Source organism: Chanodichthys erythropterus, chromosome 8, assembly GCF_024489055.1.
Source record: "Chanodichthys erythropterus isolate Z2021 chromosome 8, ASM2448905v1, whole genome shotgun sequence".
NCBI classification, from domain to species: Eukaryota; Metazoa; Chordata; class Actinopteri; order Cypriniformes; family Xenocyprididae; genus Chanodichthys; species Chanodichthys erythropterus.
The window spans coordinates 36337246-36357006 of NC_090228.1; the positions used below are offsets into that span (position 1 = coordinate 36337246).

The 19761-nt window shown below is 37.9% G+C and overlaps 1 pseudogene; it reads right to left on the bottom strand.

Moving 5' to 3' along the window:
- Positions 1-3067: 3067 nt before the first annotated feature.
- Positions 3068-19503, bottom strand: LOC137025202 (membrane-spanning 4-domains subfamily A member 8-like; annotated as a pseudogene).
- Positions 19504-19761: the final 258 nt, after the last annotated feature.

A 19761-nucleotide genomic window follows, 5' to 3' on the forward strand; every position in this document is an offset into this window, starting at 1 on the left:
ATATTTTTAGTGCACCAAAAAAACAAAATAAAGACTTATATAGTGATGGCCAATTTCAAAACACTGCTTCAGGAAGCTTCAGAGCACAATGAATCAGTGTATCGAATCATGATTCGGATCGCGTGTCAAACCGCCAAACTGCTGTAATCACATGACTTTGGCACTCCGAACTGCTGATTCATAATGCTCCGAAGCTTTCTGAAGAACAAAGAATGTGCATCAGGTGTGTTTTGCTTTTTTGTTTTTAATTAATTTATGAAGCCACTGTGAACTTTATCGTTACATATTATATTGTTATCTTATAATGCTATCATATTTTGTGCAGGGAATCAGCTTACTTCTTTGTAAACAGAAAAAAGCCTGACAATGTCACTGCTAAAGACCTATAAGTATTGTGGTATTCCGCTATGTTTCTCACTGACACACCCTCAACTCGTACAGATCGGGCTTAGCGAAAATCCCGAGCTTCCCACTCATGTTCACGACATTGTGGTGGCGTTCATGTGCGTTCAGCTCGTAAAGACGATATTTTCGACATGACTTGAACGCACCAATTCTCTTCTCCCCTAATGAATTTTTACTCACCAATAAGAGTGCACTTTCCTGTATGGAAGGTGGGACTAAAACTTTTACAGTCAATCAGAAAAAAGTGGTTTTGCTCAACCATATTTGCATACATTATAAATATAGGTTCACACTCTTAAAAATAACTACAGTAATGAACATATTTGTATATGTCCAGTTAAAATGTTCACAGATTAAGAGCTTTTCAATCATTGACAGGTTTTATTAACCAAGTTTACTCAGGGTTATGTAAAGAATAATAAAGTTTTATCATAGCATTCATACTGAAATTGCCTGTCCTTGTATTTGGGATCGACTAAAGTATCAATGCAGTCGAGTGGCTCAGTCTCAACCTAGCTAAAGCATCTATCTACGGCCTCTAGGAAAGTGGCTTTAATCATCTTGATACTTTGGACAGTGCTGTGCTCTATAGAAAGCTGCAGTTTCAATGCTCACTGCCCTCGTCAGCTCTTCAAAGGGAGCTAAAACATCGAGTGTCTTTCATGTCCTCATGTCCTCCAGATCTGTGAAATAACACACAATGGAAGATCAACAGGGTCCTCAAGAGGCTAGATTTGAACTTGAAAAGGGAAGCCTTGAAGACCTGGGTCGAGCCTATCATCCCCAACGCTCAGTCGTTCATTAAACCAAATCTGGTTGTGGAGAAGGGGAGTACGACAATCGTAATGGATGTTTTGATTGTAGCAGGTCACAGGATGGAGGAGTCCTGGAGACTGAAAATCAGAAAGTACAACTCCACAGAAAACTCAACATCAATTCTGAGATGGAAAGAATACAACAACCTTGAAACATCTCCCAGTGATTATTTCATACAAAGGCCTGATGTATGGGCCATCTGGGAGAGGGCTTAAAGGAACACTCCACTTTTATTGAAAATAGACTCATTTTCCAACTCCCCTAGAGTTAAACAGTTGAGTTTTACCGTTTTCTAATCCATTCAGCCGATCTCCGGGTCTGGCGGTACCACTTTAAGCATAGCTTAGCATAGTTCCTTGAATCTGATTAGACTGTTAGTATCTCACTCAAAAAAATGACCAAAGAGTTTATATATTTTTCCTATTTAAAACTTCTTAAATCTTCTGTAGTTACATCGTGTACTAAGACTGACGGAAAATGAAAAGTTGTGATTTTCTAGGCCGATGTGATTTTCTAGGTGCGTAATATTATTGCGCCTGCTGCACCCATGGTACGGCAGCAAAGTTCCTTGATTATTATGCCAGAATGAGAGTATAGTTCCTAGCCACATCGGCCTAGAAAATCGCAACTTTGGTGTCAAACAAAATTGGTGACCATCCAGTGTTCAGTGATGCTAAGCAATGACATTGGGTAAACATCAAAACTCCAGATGTATGTGGTAAAAGCAATAGCAGTCACATTTGACAAAAGACCTTGTTGGTGGTCCCGAACCTTGTTGTAAAGCTACGGTATAACGTTTTCTGATAGGTAGTGTCGAGAAGGCAGAACGTACTGTGGCTCCAAAAGCTTTAAAAGAATGAACAAATTAACATTTAGCCTCTGTAATATTTGTAGCCTTGTCGCTCTCCCAAGAAAATTTCTCTCTGTCCTCCAGTGTGTGTTGCTTCATTGTAGTCTTAGTCTGAGTTACCTGAGTGAACTCCCTGTATTTCATTGAGTTTTTGTTGTTTTGAGGTGCCGTATCAAACTGGTAATATTGAACACAGCTCTGTTGCTTCCACCTCATGAAATGCTCACATTGCAGATACTGAAAATGGCTGTTGAATTGCTTTCATATTCCAACTGAAAATAATTCCACACTGCAGACATTTATCCAAGTATTCCTGCCACAAATTGTGTTCTTCCTTTAGGACACTTGTTCAATGGCTGACGTAAAATAAAGGATCAGGCTTAATAGAGCTGATATAGATCTGTTAAAAATACTTTGATCAGCCCAGATAATTTAAGATCGGTGCGGGACATCCCTAATATCTATATTTATATCTGTTTCCTATGTTTAAAGAAAAAAGGAAGGCTATTTTGAAAAGAATGACACACAGTTCCATCACCCTTGTTTTATTGAAGACATATGTCTGTATGTCCTCCAGGAGATTGATATTCTCCTGCCAGGCTGTTGTTGTGAATAAGAATTTGTTCTTAAGTGACTTGTCTAGTTAAATACAGATGAAAGATAAAAAAAGACATATATAAGCCTTTTATATATATTCTGTATACTTTATTCTTACAGATTATACAGTGTTTTTAACAACTAATTCCTTAATAATCTATTCAGTTTCACTGACGATTAGGCAAATGTCTTGTCTTAACTAAAATTTAACTTTAACTTAACAAAAGAAAGAAAGTCTCGAATAGTTATTGTTTACACATTTGTGACTTAAGAGAAATCTGTAATTATTATCTGATCAAATGATTTGTCATGTTTTCTTTTTAATGAAAGGATATTTGAGATAATGGACAGGAAATCACTGGGAAACTCATGTGTCCCACCTCAACTCTGTCTTATTATTCATTCTTTAAATTCAGTGTATTGTGGAGGAACTTCGGCAGGACGGTGATGCATTGAATTGTCGCTGACCACAGATATCTGCAAGAAAAAACAATCTATATGATCAGCTTTCTTGATTACAGATTACTTATTTGTTGATAATATTAAACAGTTGATGAACCCATTACTTTTGCTTTTCACACTTTCAGTTCATATATATTTACACTAAATTCAAATTATACTTTGGACTTTGAGTAAAATGGTACCTTCCACAAACATTTAAACTGGGGTTACAAGCTTCTCTTACCTCTGGGTTGTTAAGATCATTGACATGATTGTGCCTAAAACAACAGGGCTGTTGAGGTAAAACTTGTGGAACAAACACCACCTTTGGAAAAATGAACAAGAAGAGTTTTATGCCTTACTATGAAATGACATATATTCAATGACACTGGCAGACAGTTTCAGTTTTACAGGTTTTTAGACATCAATGTACTTCAAATAGAGAAGAAAAAAGCAGAAATCCTTCTGAAATTACCTGTTGTGAAACCTTATGCTTTCACATGGATATCTTAAATAATTTCACAACTATAAGAGTAGATGGTTGTCACGAATCCTGTCAGTTCTGGACTACATTTCCCATCATCCCCCCTGTCAATCACATGCACTCACTCCACCTATCACCTGTTGCCACATCCACCCTAGCACACCACACTGATCACCACACCCATTATCAGGACTATAAAGGACTCACACTCACACCACCAGTTTGCGAAGTCTTGATTACCCAGTGTGTCATTTCTGAGCGTTTCCTTGTTTCCTGTCTGCCTGTGTTTGATCTTGCTTGTTCCCGTTTATTGACCCGTTGCTGCCTGTCCTGACTCTTGCCTTGTATACTGTTCTGTGAATGATATCCGCCTGCCTCGATCTACCTCCTGTACCCTGACTACGTTTCTGCCTGTTCCTTACTGTTCCTGTTTGCCCCTGATCGACCCAGCCTGTATCACTATGCTCACTGTAAATAAAAGCTTGCAATTGGATCTTACCATGAGTCCTGCCTCGTTACAATGGTAATGTTGCTGTTTTTGAAGCAGTTAAACTTGGAGTTTAATTATTAGTAGATACATTGCTGCTGAACACTGTTGAGAGACGCACAGACTTGGGTAATTCACAGACGCTTACACACCGGTCGCAAGTGACGTGACGCGTCAAAAGACAATAGAATCCATTATAATCAGTGATATTGTCAACACGAATTCCCATTTCTGATGTAGTCCAAGAGCTTTTCAACAGTCATCTTGTCACGTCTGGTGTAGACACAGTGTTAATCATTATCTGCATATCAATGGCTCAAACTTCCATTACTAGCTCTAAAATTATGTTTTGGAATAAGGGATGTGTAAGAAAGTAGTTCTACTTTAAGGAAAAAAAAAACTGATGAATGTCTTTAAATAAATTATGTGAACAATGCTTTTAAGTAGGGAAAAACTCCATTGAATTAGTAGTTGCATGTTTCAGAGTTAAAAGCTGTACTGTGATCATGTACGCGTGTGAAGCTTATTAAAGTTTTTAAAGTGTCTGTTCACAGTAAATGCTGCTTTTCACTAAATTCATCTCTACTGTGAGTACTGTGAGCTTAACGTTTGATAACGCAATGTGTGCTAAGTTCACTTTACATTCAGATCGTTTCCAACATTTTTGTGGACAGAATTCTAAAGTGGAAATGAAGCATTCAGTCAAGTTTACATTATTTAGTAAACTGATTTCCAATACTAATATAATATGTAATAATTGAATATAAATATTATAAACAAACATGATTAATGTAACAATTTTAATGTTTTGTTCTAGCTTTTGGAGAAAGCGCGCCGCCATCTTCAAACTGTCATGAAGTTTTGATTGTGGTATCCCTAACATTGGCTTAAATGCATAAGCAATAGGACTTACTATGGGCTCAACAGTCCTTTTAAGTTCATCTTTCTCCATTTCAAAACAAGCATGTGTTCAAAAAGTAAAGAAATGCTTATATTGCTTCACTGTCCAATGGAGCAAACAAACCCTGTGACGTCACATGCTGTGATATTACAAGATGGCTGCACACTTGCTCCAAAAGCTAAAACAAAACATCCTTTTTTCTTTAAAATGGTTACATTTATAGCATTTGTTTTATTGAAATGGGTTTACTAAATAATGCAAAATTTATGGCTTCATTTCCACTTTAAAGCTCAAGAATGTGTATGTTAAAAGCTTGAGGATTTGAAAATTTGAAAGCAAAGAATTTAAGAAATACATAATTTGCATTGTAACTTTAAATTGTAGTATTTGTTGGTTCTTGTAAAACATGAACCCGAGTGTGAACACCCTTAAAGAAACCATTTGCATTATAAATGCATATCTGAGGGGTTCAGCTGACAAAAGAAGTTTGGAACCTTGACGCATCACTCACCTGTGGAGAACAGCAGCAGGTGACTTTACAGGCAAATGCTGACAGATAGATGGAGATGATAAACTCAAGAACGGCAAATATGAATGTTACATATATAAGACCGCATATATAAAGCCGATGCGAACACAGAACCTAAATAATTTCATATCGATGTTATTTTTGGTCTACTATGCTGATCTTAAAGCAAGAGTTACACCGTGACCAGAAGCGATCTTTTATCGCGTCACGCCGTGCCGTGCCGCGCCGCAACAACAAGACGACCGTTGCAAATCACGTGGACAGAAATAGAACGAGGAATCCGTTTACGGTCGGGAATTTGAGTCGCTGCTCTCAGGGCTCCAGTACTCAATAGATTCATATCGCTGTTATTTTAGTGTACTATATGCTGCTCTCAGGGCTGCAGTACTCAATAGATTCATGTTATTTTAGTGTACTATATGCTGCTCTCAGAGCTGCAGTACTCAATAGATTCATATTGCTGTTATTTTAGTGTACTATATGCTGCTCTCAGAGCTGCAGTACTCAATAGATTCATTTTACTGTGTTATTTTAGTGTACTATATGCTGCTCTCAGGGCTGCAGTACTCAATAGATTCATATCGCTGTTATTTTAGTGTACTATATGCTGCTCTCAGGGCTGCAGTACTCAATAGATTCATTTTACTGTGTTATTTTAGTGTACTATATGCTGCTCTCAGGGCTGCAGTACTCAATAGATTCATTTTACTGTGTTATTTTAGTGTACTATATGCTGCTCTCAGGGCTGCAGTACTCAATAGATTCATGTTATTTTAGTGTACTATATGCTGCTCTCAGGGCTGCAGTACTCAATAGATTCATTTTACTGTGTTATTTTAGTGTACTATATGCTGCTCTCAGAGCTGCAGTACTCAATAGATTCATATCACTGTTATTTTAGTGTACTATATGCTGCTCTCAGGGCTGCAGTACTCAATAGATTCATGTCACTGTTATTTTAGTGTACTATATGCTGCTCTCAGGGCTGCAGTACTCAATAGATTCATTTTACTGTGTTATTTTAGTGTACTATATGCTGCTCTCAGGGCTGCAGTACTCAATAAATTCATGTTACTGTTATTTTAGTGTACTATATGCTGCTCTCAGAGCTGCAGTACTCAATAGATTCATGTCACTGTTAATTTAGTGTACTATATGCTGCTCTCAGGGCTGCAGTACTCAATAGATTCATTTTACTGTGTTATGCAAACTAACCCTATATGGCATTTTACATATTTAGAGGCTGATAAACTATTATTAAAATTCACTAATAGATAGTCTGTTCTCTATTCATTTAATATTATTTCTAAATACAACAATTATGTTAGAAGACAGCACAGAAGATGAGACAAAGAACCTGAGAAACAAGACAGCTCAGGAGAAAGAGACAAAGATCCCGGGGGACAAGACAGCTGAGAAAAAAGAGACAAAGAACCTGAAGGACAAGACAGTTCAGGAGAAAGAGACAAAGAACCTGAGGGACAAGACAGTTCAGAAGAAAGAGACAAAGAACCTGAGGGACAAGACAGCTCAGGAGAAAGAGATAAAGAACCTGAGGGACAAGACAGTTCAGGAGAAAGAGACAAAGAACCCGGGGGACAAGACAGCTCAGAAGAAAGGGACAAAGAACTTGAAGGACAAGACAGCTCAGGAGAAAGGGACAAGACAGCTCAGGAGAAAGAGATAAAGAACCTGAGGGACAAGACAGCTCAGGAGAAAGAGACAAGACAGCTCAGGAGAAAGAGACAAAGAACCCGGGGGACAAGACAGCTCAGGAGAAAGAGATAAAGAACCTGAGGGACAAGACAGTTCAGGAGAAAGAGACAAAGAACCCGGGGGACAAGACAGCTCAGGAGAAAGAGACAAAAAACCTGAGGGACAAGACAGCTGAGAAGAAAGAGACAAAGAACCTGAGGGACAAGACAGCTGAGAAGAAAGAGACAAAGAACCTGAGGGACAAGACAGTTCAGGAGAAAGAGACAAAGAACCCGGGGGACAAGACAGCTCAGGAGAAAGAGACAAAGAACCCGGGGGACAAGACAGCTCAGGAGAAAGAGACAAAGAACCCGGGGGACAAGACAGCTCAGGAGAAAGCGATAAATAACCAGAGGGACAAGACAGCTCAGGAGAAAGAGATAAGGAACCAGAGGGACAAGACAGCTCAGGAGAAAGAGATAAATAACCTGAGGGACAAGACAGCTGAGAAGAAAGAGATAAGGAACCTGAGGGACAAGACAGCTCAGGAGAAAGAGATAAGGAACCTGAGGGACAAGACAGCTCAGGAGAAAGAGATAAATAACCAGAGGGACAAGACAGCTCAGGAGAAAGAGATAAAGAACCCAGGGACAAGACAGCTCAGGAGAAAGAGACAAAGAACCCAGGGACAAGACAGCTCAGGAGAAAGAGACAAAGAACCCAGGGACAAGACAGCTGAGAAGAAAGAGACAAAGAACCTGAGGGACAAGACAGCTCAGGAGAAAGAGACAAAGAACCCAGGGACAAGACAGCTCAGGAGAAAGAGATAAAGAACCTGAGGGACAAGACAGCTGAGAAGAAAGTAACCAAAATGAAGGAATTCAGGAAGCAACTCAGGACTCAACCAAGTTCAAACAGGTAATTTTTTTTTCTATAAATGTGTTATTAATTATAGCAAATTATGCTGCATATCAGTTATTTTAAAAATCAAGTAAATTATCGTATTGCCATGGTTCAAATCCTTCTTTCTTTTGTATTTGATTCTCTAAAGAGAATTTTTTTAAAAGATAAAGGCCCTCTGTCTTTTCAAGGATTATTATAATGTACATAACACATTGATATTTCAGATACCTGGTCACATCAGATGAACTGAGGAGAGGAGGTGCTCTCCCCCAGAGAGTTACTCTCCAAACACTGTAGTGGCTTATCTACGGAAGGCCAAGGGACAAAAAAAGAAAATTATTGAGAAGTTGGCGGAGTTGGCAGTGAACCCCGAACTTTGTGAAGGTAAAAATATAGTAGTAGTAATAAAGTTAAAGGGAATTCTGAGACCAGTATCCTTGTTTTGTGGTTTTGAATCATGTTTCTTTATAATAGTAAAACTTTATAACAATATATCTTCCACTGAAATTCCACATTACTTATAACTGTATTGTTATACTTTTAAAATATATATAAATAAAAAGTAAATATAATCGTAGACACGTTGTCTTGCCACTATGGGGTGTTCAGTTTTACCAGAATAGGTCAATATATTATGTTAATAGCCTGACTTGCAATGTTTTACAACCAGTTTTGGAATATACACTCACTGTCCACTTTAATAGGAACTCCTGTACACCATGTCCTTCATAGAGTCATACAATCAGCCAATCATATTGCAACTGCACCCTGCATAAAATCATACAGATACAGGTCAAAAGCACATCAATCATCAGAATGGGGAAAATGTGATCTGTGACTTTAACTGTGATATGGTTTTTGGTTCCAGATGGGCTGATTTGAATTTCAGAAACTATGGATCTCCTGAGAATTTCTCACACAACACAGAATAGTTGGGTGGGGTTTGGGGGCAGCAACTCATGATCACTCTTTATGAATGTGGTGTGAAGAAAATCATCTTAGCACATATAAGACATTGAACCTTAAAGTGGATGGGCTCTAACAGCAGCCAAGAATAAGAATCTGCAGATTTCATGGGCACAGTGTAACGAAGCGGGACTCGAGGTAAGATCCATATGCAGAGCTTTTATTAAAAGTGAGCGTGGTCGTACAGGCAGGTTCAAAACAGGAACAGTGAGGAACAGGCAGAGTCGTAGTCAGGGTACAGGCAAAGGATCGAGGCAGGCAGCAATGGGTCGTAAACAGTAACAAACAAGAAGACAGGAAGATAACGCTTAGAATTGCACACTGGGGAAACAAGACTTCGCGGTGAGTTGGTGTGAGTGAAAGTCCTTTATAGTCCTGGTAATGAGCTGCAGCTGGGTGTGGTGATTCATGTGGAGTGTGTGAATGTGGCTGACAGAGAGGATGATAGGGAATGTAGTCCGGGAAGAGACAGGAACAGACGGTGATCATAACACACAGACTCACTGGAGACTGAAAAAGATGTTTTTTTTTCTTTTTTTCAACTGTACAGTTTCTGTGCCTCAGATTAGGCATTTGCACCCCCATAATTATTGCGTACTTAATATTTTTTGTACCATTCTGTGCAAACTCAGAGACTTTTGTGTAAGAAACATCCCAGTATATCAACAGGATCTGAAATATGGCACCAACAACCATGCCACGGTTATTGTTTTGTTGATTCTGATAGTTGATGTGAACATCATTAACCGGAGCTCTGTATCTGCATGTTGTTGATGTTTTGTTAATATTATGCTGCTTCCATATGATTGGCTAATTGGTAACTGCATGAATATACAGGTGGTCTTAATAAGGTGGACAGTGAGTGTATCCACATACTTCATCTTTTGTTATTTTTTTGTAATGCTTGTAAGTTGGACATTATTACAAATAATTATGCTGTTGTGTTTATTTGTATTTTAGATGAATGCAAGGATAATCAACCTGGAAACAAAATACATCCCCCAGAAAAGAGTGGGTCAAGCCTTGTTAAGCCCCGGGTATACTTCGGCTGTCTGGATTCGTGCACCGTCCGCATGACATAATTTCCGTCATGCGGAGGGCTTGCGGCCGTCTGCACACCCCGTCCGCGTGCAGCCCAAATTTTGAGACCGCGCGGACGGTGCGCGTGCAACAGTGCAAGCGCAAGCAGGAAAGAAGAGTCCACTAGGTGGCAAATACGCACAGTACTTAGCACAATGTGCAGTTGTCGAAGAAGAGTGTGTGATGAACGATTAAAAAATAAGACGAGTAAACTCAAAAGCATGCCTTCTCCATTGTTTTTGATTTCTGTTCTCTTGCTGTATCTTCTGAACTATGCTGCAATGGTGGCTGCACTATTTTTCTTCTCCGATCTTGCCCAGCGAATATCCATGACACAATGTCTGATAATAGTATAGAAAAAATTGCATATGTCGAACTCGGTCATCTGCGCGCATCCTTGGTTTAGTATACTTTGAAAGATGCGCGGACGCGACTGCGTGTGACATGTCTGGGCGCGGAAAGTGGAGTATACCTGGGGCTTTAGGAGAGGGGAATGTCCATGCAGCTATGGCCAAAAACGAAGACTGCAGGTAATTTAATAACAATTTACTACTACACTTGACATTAAAGGGATATTTCAACAAAAAATGAAAATTCAGTCATTAATTACTCACCCTCATGACGTTCCAATCTTGTAAGAACTTTGTTCATCCTCAGAACACAAATTAACATATTTTTGATGAAATCTGTTATTCGACACAAAACGTTTCGTAAAGATTTAAAGCTTCACGTAGCAGTGTTTTGGAATCATCACTAGATATTGTTGAATAAAGTCTTTATTTTTATCATTTTTGGCACACAAAACGTATTCTCGTCACTTCATAACAATAAGGTTGAACCACTGTAGTCACATGAACTAGATATGTTTTTAGTAGCTTTCTGGACACTGAATTATCTTGCTGTCAATGCAGGCCTCACTGAGCCATCGGATTTTATCAAAAATATCTTAATTTGTGTTCTGAAGATGAACGAAGGTCTTACAGGTGTGGAATGACATGAGGGTGAGTAATTAATGACAGAATTTTCATTTTTGGGTGAACTAACCCTTTAACTTAATTGTGACGATTTGCACAATTATTAATCAATTTATGGGTGGAATATGAATATGATAATTCATAAGGTTTTATGAATCATTATGCACATACCGACCCAAGGGGGAATTAACCATATATGGTGAATTAACTACAATGAATTATAATCAATCACATATATGATTAGCTCTGTTTTAATAATTATGTAGAGAACTATCGGTCCGTCCAGCAAACCGGTAAGTTCCACAGACTCTTACGACAGAAATATTACCCTCTGGCCGCGAAGATAAATTTCTATGGTAGCATCCAAATGTAAAGCCAGGATATTAGAATCAGAACGTTAAAGTGACTTGGTGGTGGCTGAATGAGCAAGTGAACAACATAAGCGTGGATATGATGAATTTAATACACAGAACGGGTAATACAAAGGTTACGGATAAATGTACACAAGTAGATACAAGTACATATAGGTGAAAGTAAAGGCAGAAACGAAAGAGATTATTAAAGCATGGCAAATTGCAACAGTCACCTTTAAGAGCCAGCAAGGAAACTCAGCATTTAAGATTGTAAAACGTTATACTTGCATAGGTTCGTTGGGGTGCTTAGAGTTTCGGAGCGCTCGATTTGATAGTTGTTTCTTCTTCCGGAGGTTGTTTCGGCGAAGTTTCAAACGAAGGTTTAACTGTTGTAATATGACCGGAAAATAAGGAAGAGAGTCCGTCTTGACGGCAGGAACTCGTGCAGAAAACTTGGGCATCGAAAGGACGTGTGTCCTGGTATTTTAAGGACAACAGGCCAGAACGCCTCCTTGATAACGTCCTCCAATGATAGCGTTGCAATTTGGCGGTTTTTCACATCTCTTTGTCCTGTCCAACGAGTTAATTTATGGTATGTTGAATCAGTGCATTTTCTTCATAGTACTATTAAACATTGAACGATGCATTTGACAGAAATGTAACGTACATGGGTGAATAGCTCGGACTCACAGCTTTACGGAGAGATCAAATTTGGCACGTGTCTCTCATCCCATAAAGAAGATACACTTTCTACTCTAATACTATCGTTTAACATGAAAACTAACCTACTACAGTCAATTCTACGATTCTACATTAGTAACACATACATGCAACAAGCACCATAGTGGCAGATACATTCATATTCGCAGGTATAATATTTGTGTATACAGTCTTATGTAGGGCTTTGTATGTGTGTGTGTGTCTGTGGGTGCGTGCGTGTATTTTCCTTTTTATGACCGTTTGGACTTCGGTCCTGTCTCCTCGAAACCTGATCCGTGGGGTTCGCATCTCCTTTGAAGTCGCAGAGGAGAGTTTTGGGACTTATCGAAATAGTCATAAAAAAAGAGTCTCGTGATCCATTAGTGTCTGCCGGGCCGGAATCAATGTAAGATTTACAAACCAAAGTTCCGTGAATTGAGGCTTAAACACAGTTTATGGTGGGACCTGCTCATCCTTGAGACTGCAGACCCTACATAATGATTCAATGATCAGTTGAACTGGAAATAGCTTTTTGTATTTTCTATTGCAGGAAGACCTTGAAAGATGTAAAGGCTGCTCTAGAGAATAACTGGGAAACATTTGACCTGGCAATACATGGTCTTGGTCCTGCTGTTATAAAGGGCACTTTTTCATTAATTGATGCATGTCTTAAGGAAAAGATGAGAGCACTGATTCCACACGAGTAAGGTTTTCCCCACTTTATTTTATTTACTTGCACATTGTTTCGAACTCTTATTTCTTGATGTGCAGTGTTCAGCTGTACAAATAAAAATAAAACAAAACATTAAAAAGAATTGTGTTTTTTTTATTTATTTCTTGATTACTTAAAATTAATATTTGTTCCTTCAATTTGTTCTTATACAAAGCATCTGTACAGCTGCTTTTTTTGACAGTTTATTAAACTGTGAAATAACTAACTTGTGTGCTCTTTTAACTAACCTGTACACTTCATTATCCTCACAAAAATTTTCTGATTTGCTCCACTGGAGATCTGTAAGCATGGCTTGCAGTGTAACTGGTTTTCTCTCACTGGACCTAAAGCAGTGTGAATCATCAGATATGTTCTCAGATGATGTTGGGTACAGAATGTTGTGAACCAATATACATACACATACCTCTCCATGGCTATTCGCAATGCATGTCCAAAATTTGGTCCCTTTACAACTTACAGTTTATACACTCCCATCAAATTGATAGACGGTAAGGTTTTCATCGACCCTGATGTAGGATTCACTGTCAACAATTTTTTTGCTACTTCTGCTGTAAGATCTTGAATTGTAAGTCCTTGTTTCTCTGCAATGTTCTGTGAAAAAATTAAGTGTTTGCACACACATCCACATTGAAATCTTTTGCAGTCGCATTTGTGCATGACCAAGTCCACACTGTGACATTGTGTGCTTGTGTCGGGTGGAACAAAACACACTCCATTTTTTATCTCCACTTTTGCACCCAGGCCTTTTGCAATCATAGAATGGGCGGCATTAGTGGTCTCTTCAGTGTTTGCTCCTTTGATTCGTCCAGTTTCTGTGAGGTCATCCAGGTAACTGAACAATGAAATAAAAGAACAATTTAGGAAATAGTAAACTGTTGTAAAAATTAAATGACTGAAAAAAAAAAAGCAAATACCTTTAAACATTTGTATAGATTTTATAGGCTATAAAAAAAAAGGAAAAAACTATACAATATAGAACGGGGGTTATTTTTATTTTTATTAGAATTTTGTTTTTCAAAATTAATAGGTCTGTGACTTTATTTTAACTCAATACTGCCAATTAAAGGCCCAGGATTTTTTCAAGTACAAAAGATTTAATAAACCTACCTGGAGTACATGAAACGATAGAAGAAGAACCTTGGCTGTTGGAAAAACTCTTCTTATGGCATCGAGTTCCTTAAGGTCACGGTCAATCATTATCGACCTACATGATAAGGAATTGAGAATGAATGAAGATATGTCAGCATCTGTAGATTTTGTCGAAATGAAGTACACTAAAATAACACAGTAATATGAATCTATTGAGTACTGCAGCCCTGAGAGCAGCATATAGTACACTAAAATAACAGTAACATGAATCTATTGAGTACTGCAGCCCTGAGAGCAGCATATAGTACACTAAAATAACAGTGACATGAATCTATTGAGTACTGCAGCCCTGAGAGCAGCATATAGTACACTAAAATAACAGTAACATGAATCTATTGAGTACTGCAGCCCTGAGAGCAGCATATAGTACACTAAAATAACAGTGACATGAATCTATTGAGTACTGCAGCCCTGAGAGCAGCATATAGTACACTAAAATAACAGCGATATGAATCTATTGAGTACTGCAGCCCTGAGAGCAGCATATAGTACACTAAAATAACACAGTATTATGAATCTATTGAGTACTGCAGCCCTGAGAGCAGCATATAGTACACTAAAATAACACAGTAAAATGAATCTATTGAGTACTGCAGCCCTGAGAGCAGCATATAGTACACATAAATTACAGTAACATGAATCTATTGAGTACTGCAGCCCTGAGAGCAGCATATAGTACACTAAAATAACAGTAACATGAATCTATTGAGTACTGCAGCCCTGAGAGCAGCATATAGTACACTAAAATAACAGTAACATGAATCTATTGAGTACTGCAGCCCTGAGAGCAGCATATAGTACACTAAAATAACAGTGACATGAATCTATTGAGTACTGCAGCCCTGAGAGCAGCATATAGTACACTAAAATAACAGTAACATGAATCTATTGAGTACTGCAGCCCTGAGAGCAGCATATAGTACACTAAAATAACAGTGACATGAATCTATTGAGTACTGCAGCCCTGAGAGCAGCATATAGTACACTAAACAGTAACATGAATCTATTGAGTACTGCAGCCCTGAGAGCAGCATATAGTACACTAAAATAACAGTGACATGAATCTATTGAGTACTGCAGCCCTGAGAGCAGCATATAGTACACTAAAATAACAGCGATATGAATCTATTGAGTACTGCAGCCCTGAGAGCAGCATATTGTACACTAAAATAACAGTGACATGAATCTATTGAGTACTGCAGCCCTGAGAGCAGCATATAGTACACTAAAATAACACAGTATTATGAATCTATTGAGTACTGCAGCCCTGAGAGCAGCATATAGTACACTAAAATAACACAGTAAAATGAATCTATTGAGTACTGCAGCCCTGAGAGCAGCATATAGTACACATAAATTACAGTAACATGAATCTATTGAGTACTGCAGCCCTGAGAGCAGCATATAGTACACTAAAATAACAGTAACATGAATCTATTGAGTACTGCAGCCCTGAGAGCAGCATATAGTACACTAAAATAACAGTGACATTAATCTATTGAGTACTGCAGCCCTGAGAGCAGCATATAGTACACTAAAATAACAGCTATATTAATCTATTGAGTACTGCAGCCCTGAGAGCAGCATATAGTACACTGAAATAACAGTAACATGAATCTATTGAGTACTGCAGCCCTGAGAGCAGCATATAGTACACTAAAATAACACAGTATTATGAATCTATTGAGTACTGCAGCCCTGAGAGCAGCATATAGTACACTAAAATAACACAGTAAAATGAATCTATTGAGTACTGCAGCCCTGAGAGCAGCATATAGTACACTAAAATAACAGCGATATGAATCTATTGAGTACTGCAGCCCTGAGAGCAGCATATAGTACACTAAAATAACAGCGATATGAATCTATTGAGTACTGCAGCCCTGAGAGCAGCATATAGTACACTAAAATAACACAGTATTATGAATCTATTGAGTACTGCAGCCCTGAGAGCAGCATATAGTACACTAAAATAACACAGTAAAATGAATCTATTGAGTACTGCAGCCCTGAGAGCAGCATATAGTACACTAAAATAACAGCGATATGAATCTATTGAGTACTGCAGCCCTGAGAGCAGCATATAGTACACTAAAATAACAGCGATATGGATCTATTGAGTACTGCAGCTCTGAGAGCAGCATATAGTACACTAAAATAACAGTGACATGGATCTATTGAGTACTGCAGCTCTGAGAGCAGCATATACTACACTAAAATAACAGTAACATGAATCTATTGAGTACTGCAGCCCTGAGAGCAGCATATAGTACACTAAAATAACAGTAACATGGATCTATTGAGTACTGCAGCCCTGAGAGCAGCATATAGTACACTAAAATAACAGTAACATGAATCTATTGAGTACTGCAGCCCTGAGAGCAGCATATAGTACACTAAAATAACACAGTAAAATGAATCTATTGAGTACTGCAGCCCTGAGAGCAGCATATAGTACACTAAAATAACACAGTATTATGAATCTATTGAGTACTGCAGCCCTGAGAGCAGCATATAGTACACTAAAATAACAGCGATATTAATCTATTGAGTACTGCAGCCCTGAGAGCACCATTTAGTACACTAAAATAACAGTGATATGAATCTTGAGTACTGCAGCCCTGAGAGCAGCATATAGTACACTAAAATAACACAGTAAAATGAATCTATTGAGTACTGCAGCCCTGAGAGCAGCATATAGTACACTAAAATAACAGCTATATTTATCTATTGAGTACTGCAGCCCTGAGAGCAGCATATAGTACACTAAAATAACAGTGATATGAATCTTGAGTACTGCAGCCCTGAGAGCAGCATATAGTACACTAAAATAACAGTGATATGAATCTTGAGTACTGCAGCCCTGAGAGCAGCATATCTATTGAGTTATTATTGAACCAATTGACTCCAGCTCGGAGAGCAGCGCGTATTTCTTTGTTTTGTTGCTTTACAAATAGTGACAGATATTTTTAGGCTGCGCTCAGTAAATACATGGAACTATTGCACGGAACCAGTATGATGAAGCATCTGAAATTTGTATAGATCGAGAGGGGTATTTTAATGTCATTCGGTGTGTGTGTATGTGTGTTCGTTCAAGAGCAAGGAGTAGCGAAATTTACACAGCAACACAACTTGAGTACTTCTTTCTCTGACAGCAGCCATATAAATAACAGCGATACGAACCTATTGAGTACTGCAGCCCTAAGAGCAGCGACGCGCATAGTTTAACGTTACCAAAAATAACAGCACAACCACTTCTTACATGCAGCGGGAGATGTATAATGTCACGGAGATCTGAGCCAGTTCTGTCGTAGCATATTGGCCTTATAGATCCTTTTTTTTAATGCTAGCATTAAAATGAAGCCTATTACCCCATTTTCACAAAAGCAGCATTGGTGCAGTCGACTGATAATGGAGCCGAATCAAAATTCATACTATAAGATGAGCGTTTCTTTGCATTTTAATGTTTATCAATTATCTGAATTTTAGCAAAACATATAGTAAAATTCACTTACCTTACATTAGATGCGCTCTCCCAGTAACATCAGTTTGAAGTGTTCCCTCTAAAATTTCAAACGGCTTGACCCCGCCCCGCTTCAATTTCATTGGTTGAATATGTAAACCAATCATTTCCTGCCCTTAGAACATGTTTGAGTAAGTAAAACTCCCATCTGCGGAAAAAGACTGGACAGATGAGTGCAGATTATGGCTTGACTTTTGTCAATTGTTCTGACCACACAGTGATCTTACTGTAATTAATAAATACATGTGAATATAGAAGTTGGTGACATACCTTATACTTTGTCTCAAAATAATAACAAGAATAATCACTGCACCAAGCGTTAAATGGCACAAAAGCCAAATCCAATGAAATTAAGATAAAGGAAATGCCTGCAGTTATAGCACTGAAAATGTTCATTCCAAGTGAACCTTTCACCTGTAGGTACAAAATCAACAACATAAAATAGTTTAATAATTAACAAAAACTTTAGGTTTAACACAGATTGAAAGGTATATGGAGAGTAATAAAAATATATTCCTTGACATAAATAAATAAAATATACCCACAAGCATCAATGATCAGGGTCCAAGCACCAGTGGCTCATGTGGATGATTAAGGGAGATAACTGAAATTTATCTTTTAAAAAATAATGTAGTTTTAGAGCAAACAATACACAATTTGATGTGAATTCTCAAAGTGTCCTGCAGTCTATGTCTATTAACTTCAGTTAAATTTGGGTGTTGCATTTAGGAGATAAAGTTCAATTTGTTAATTAAAAAAAAGTGCATTGCCATTCCTGACAAATTTTGGTTCTCTGTGAATTACGGTTCACTATTGCTCATACACTTTTATGGCAGAAAAATAAGGAAGAAGAACACAATAGGTTTCAAGTACCTCCGGTACAAGTGTTATGTACATACCAAACACAAACCGGAGGGTGAATTCAGTTTGTTTTCTGCAGCAATGCAGAGTGAGCCTGCGGAAATGTAAACAGTATCTTATATTGCTGTATTTCCTGCATTATCACAAGGCATTGAATCACATTCTTCAATAAACAAATGTGTATGCTTTGTTCATGCGTACCACTCCTTTTTTTTCCCCTAAAGAATTTATTCATGTACTTACCTCACACTGACATATACACATAAAAATTATACAATTATTTGGGTTTATGATCAATTTCTCACCCCAAGGGCTTTTGGTTGGCCTTTCAGAAATGCCTGAAGTCCATGAAGAGGTGAAACTCCTGCTGGCTGTTGTACATAAACAGGCACAGGAGCATTTGTCCCAGTTCCAGCTGCTGTTGTTTGTGTTGGTGGTTGAAACTGGATGACAAGCGTCGAAGAGTTCATGGGTACGACAGTTTGAGACATTCTTGTTTCTGAATCTAAAAAAAAATTGACCTGTACAAAATCATATGAAATAGAGAGTAGATATCTTTATAAAATAGATTTATGTAAACAAACTTTCCAGTATTTTATATTTATTATAAAACATGGTCTTCATGTTGTTGAAACACTTATGAATGCAGTTACATCAATAGTAGTTATTATCATTGGTTAAATTATTATAATCAACTAGAATTAGACCTTGAAAACAGAGAATATGCAAACAGCTCATATTTAAATTGATCCATATGATTTACGACATTTATCAGATGCTCTCTTCCAAAGATACTTACAAAAGATTATTGCCAAATAAAGGATCCATAAATTAAAAAAAGCAGACAGAAATAGGCATCTGTATAAAGATAGTCAGTGTAAGTAAATAATTTGTTTTACCGAAAAAAAAATCTTCTCTTCAGTTGGTTTACCACACTCTATAGTTGAGTTCACTCTTCTGAGATGAGCCGATGTAAGTAAGATGTCATAAGAGTAACTGCTGATACTGTTTCCCAGAATGAAACGGGAATCAGGTGGAGATCAGGTGGTTAGCCACAAAAGACAATAATTAACTGAAGTATTCATAAATGTTTTTGTTGCTTTTTTACAGAAAGTAATCTGTATGCTGGTTTGGAAACAGGCATGTAAATACTGTAGAACAAAATTTGATATTTACATTTACATTTATATATTTAGCAGAAAGACAAGTGAGGAATTCAATAAACGAGTCATCGTGAAGAGTCAATAGACACAAGAAGAGCTCACAACACAAGTTTCAGACATTGCTTAGAATAGCATAAACTAGAATAGGGAGG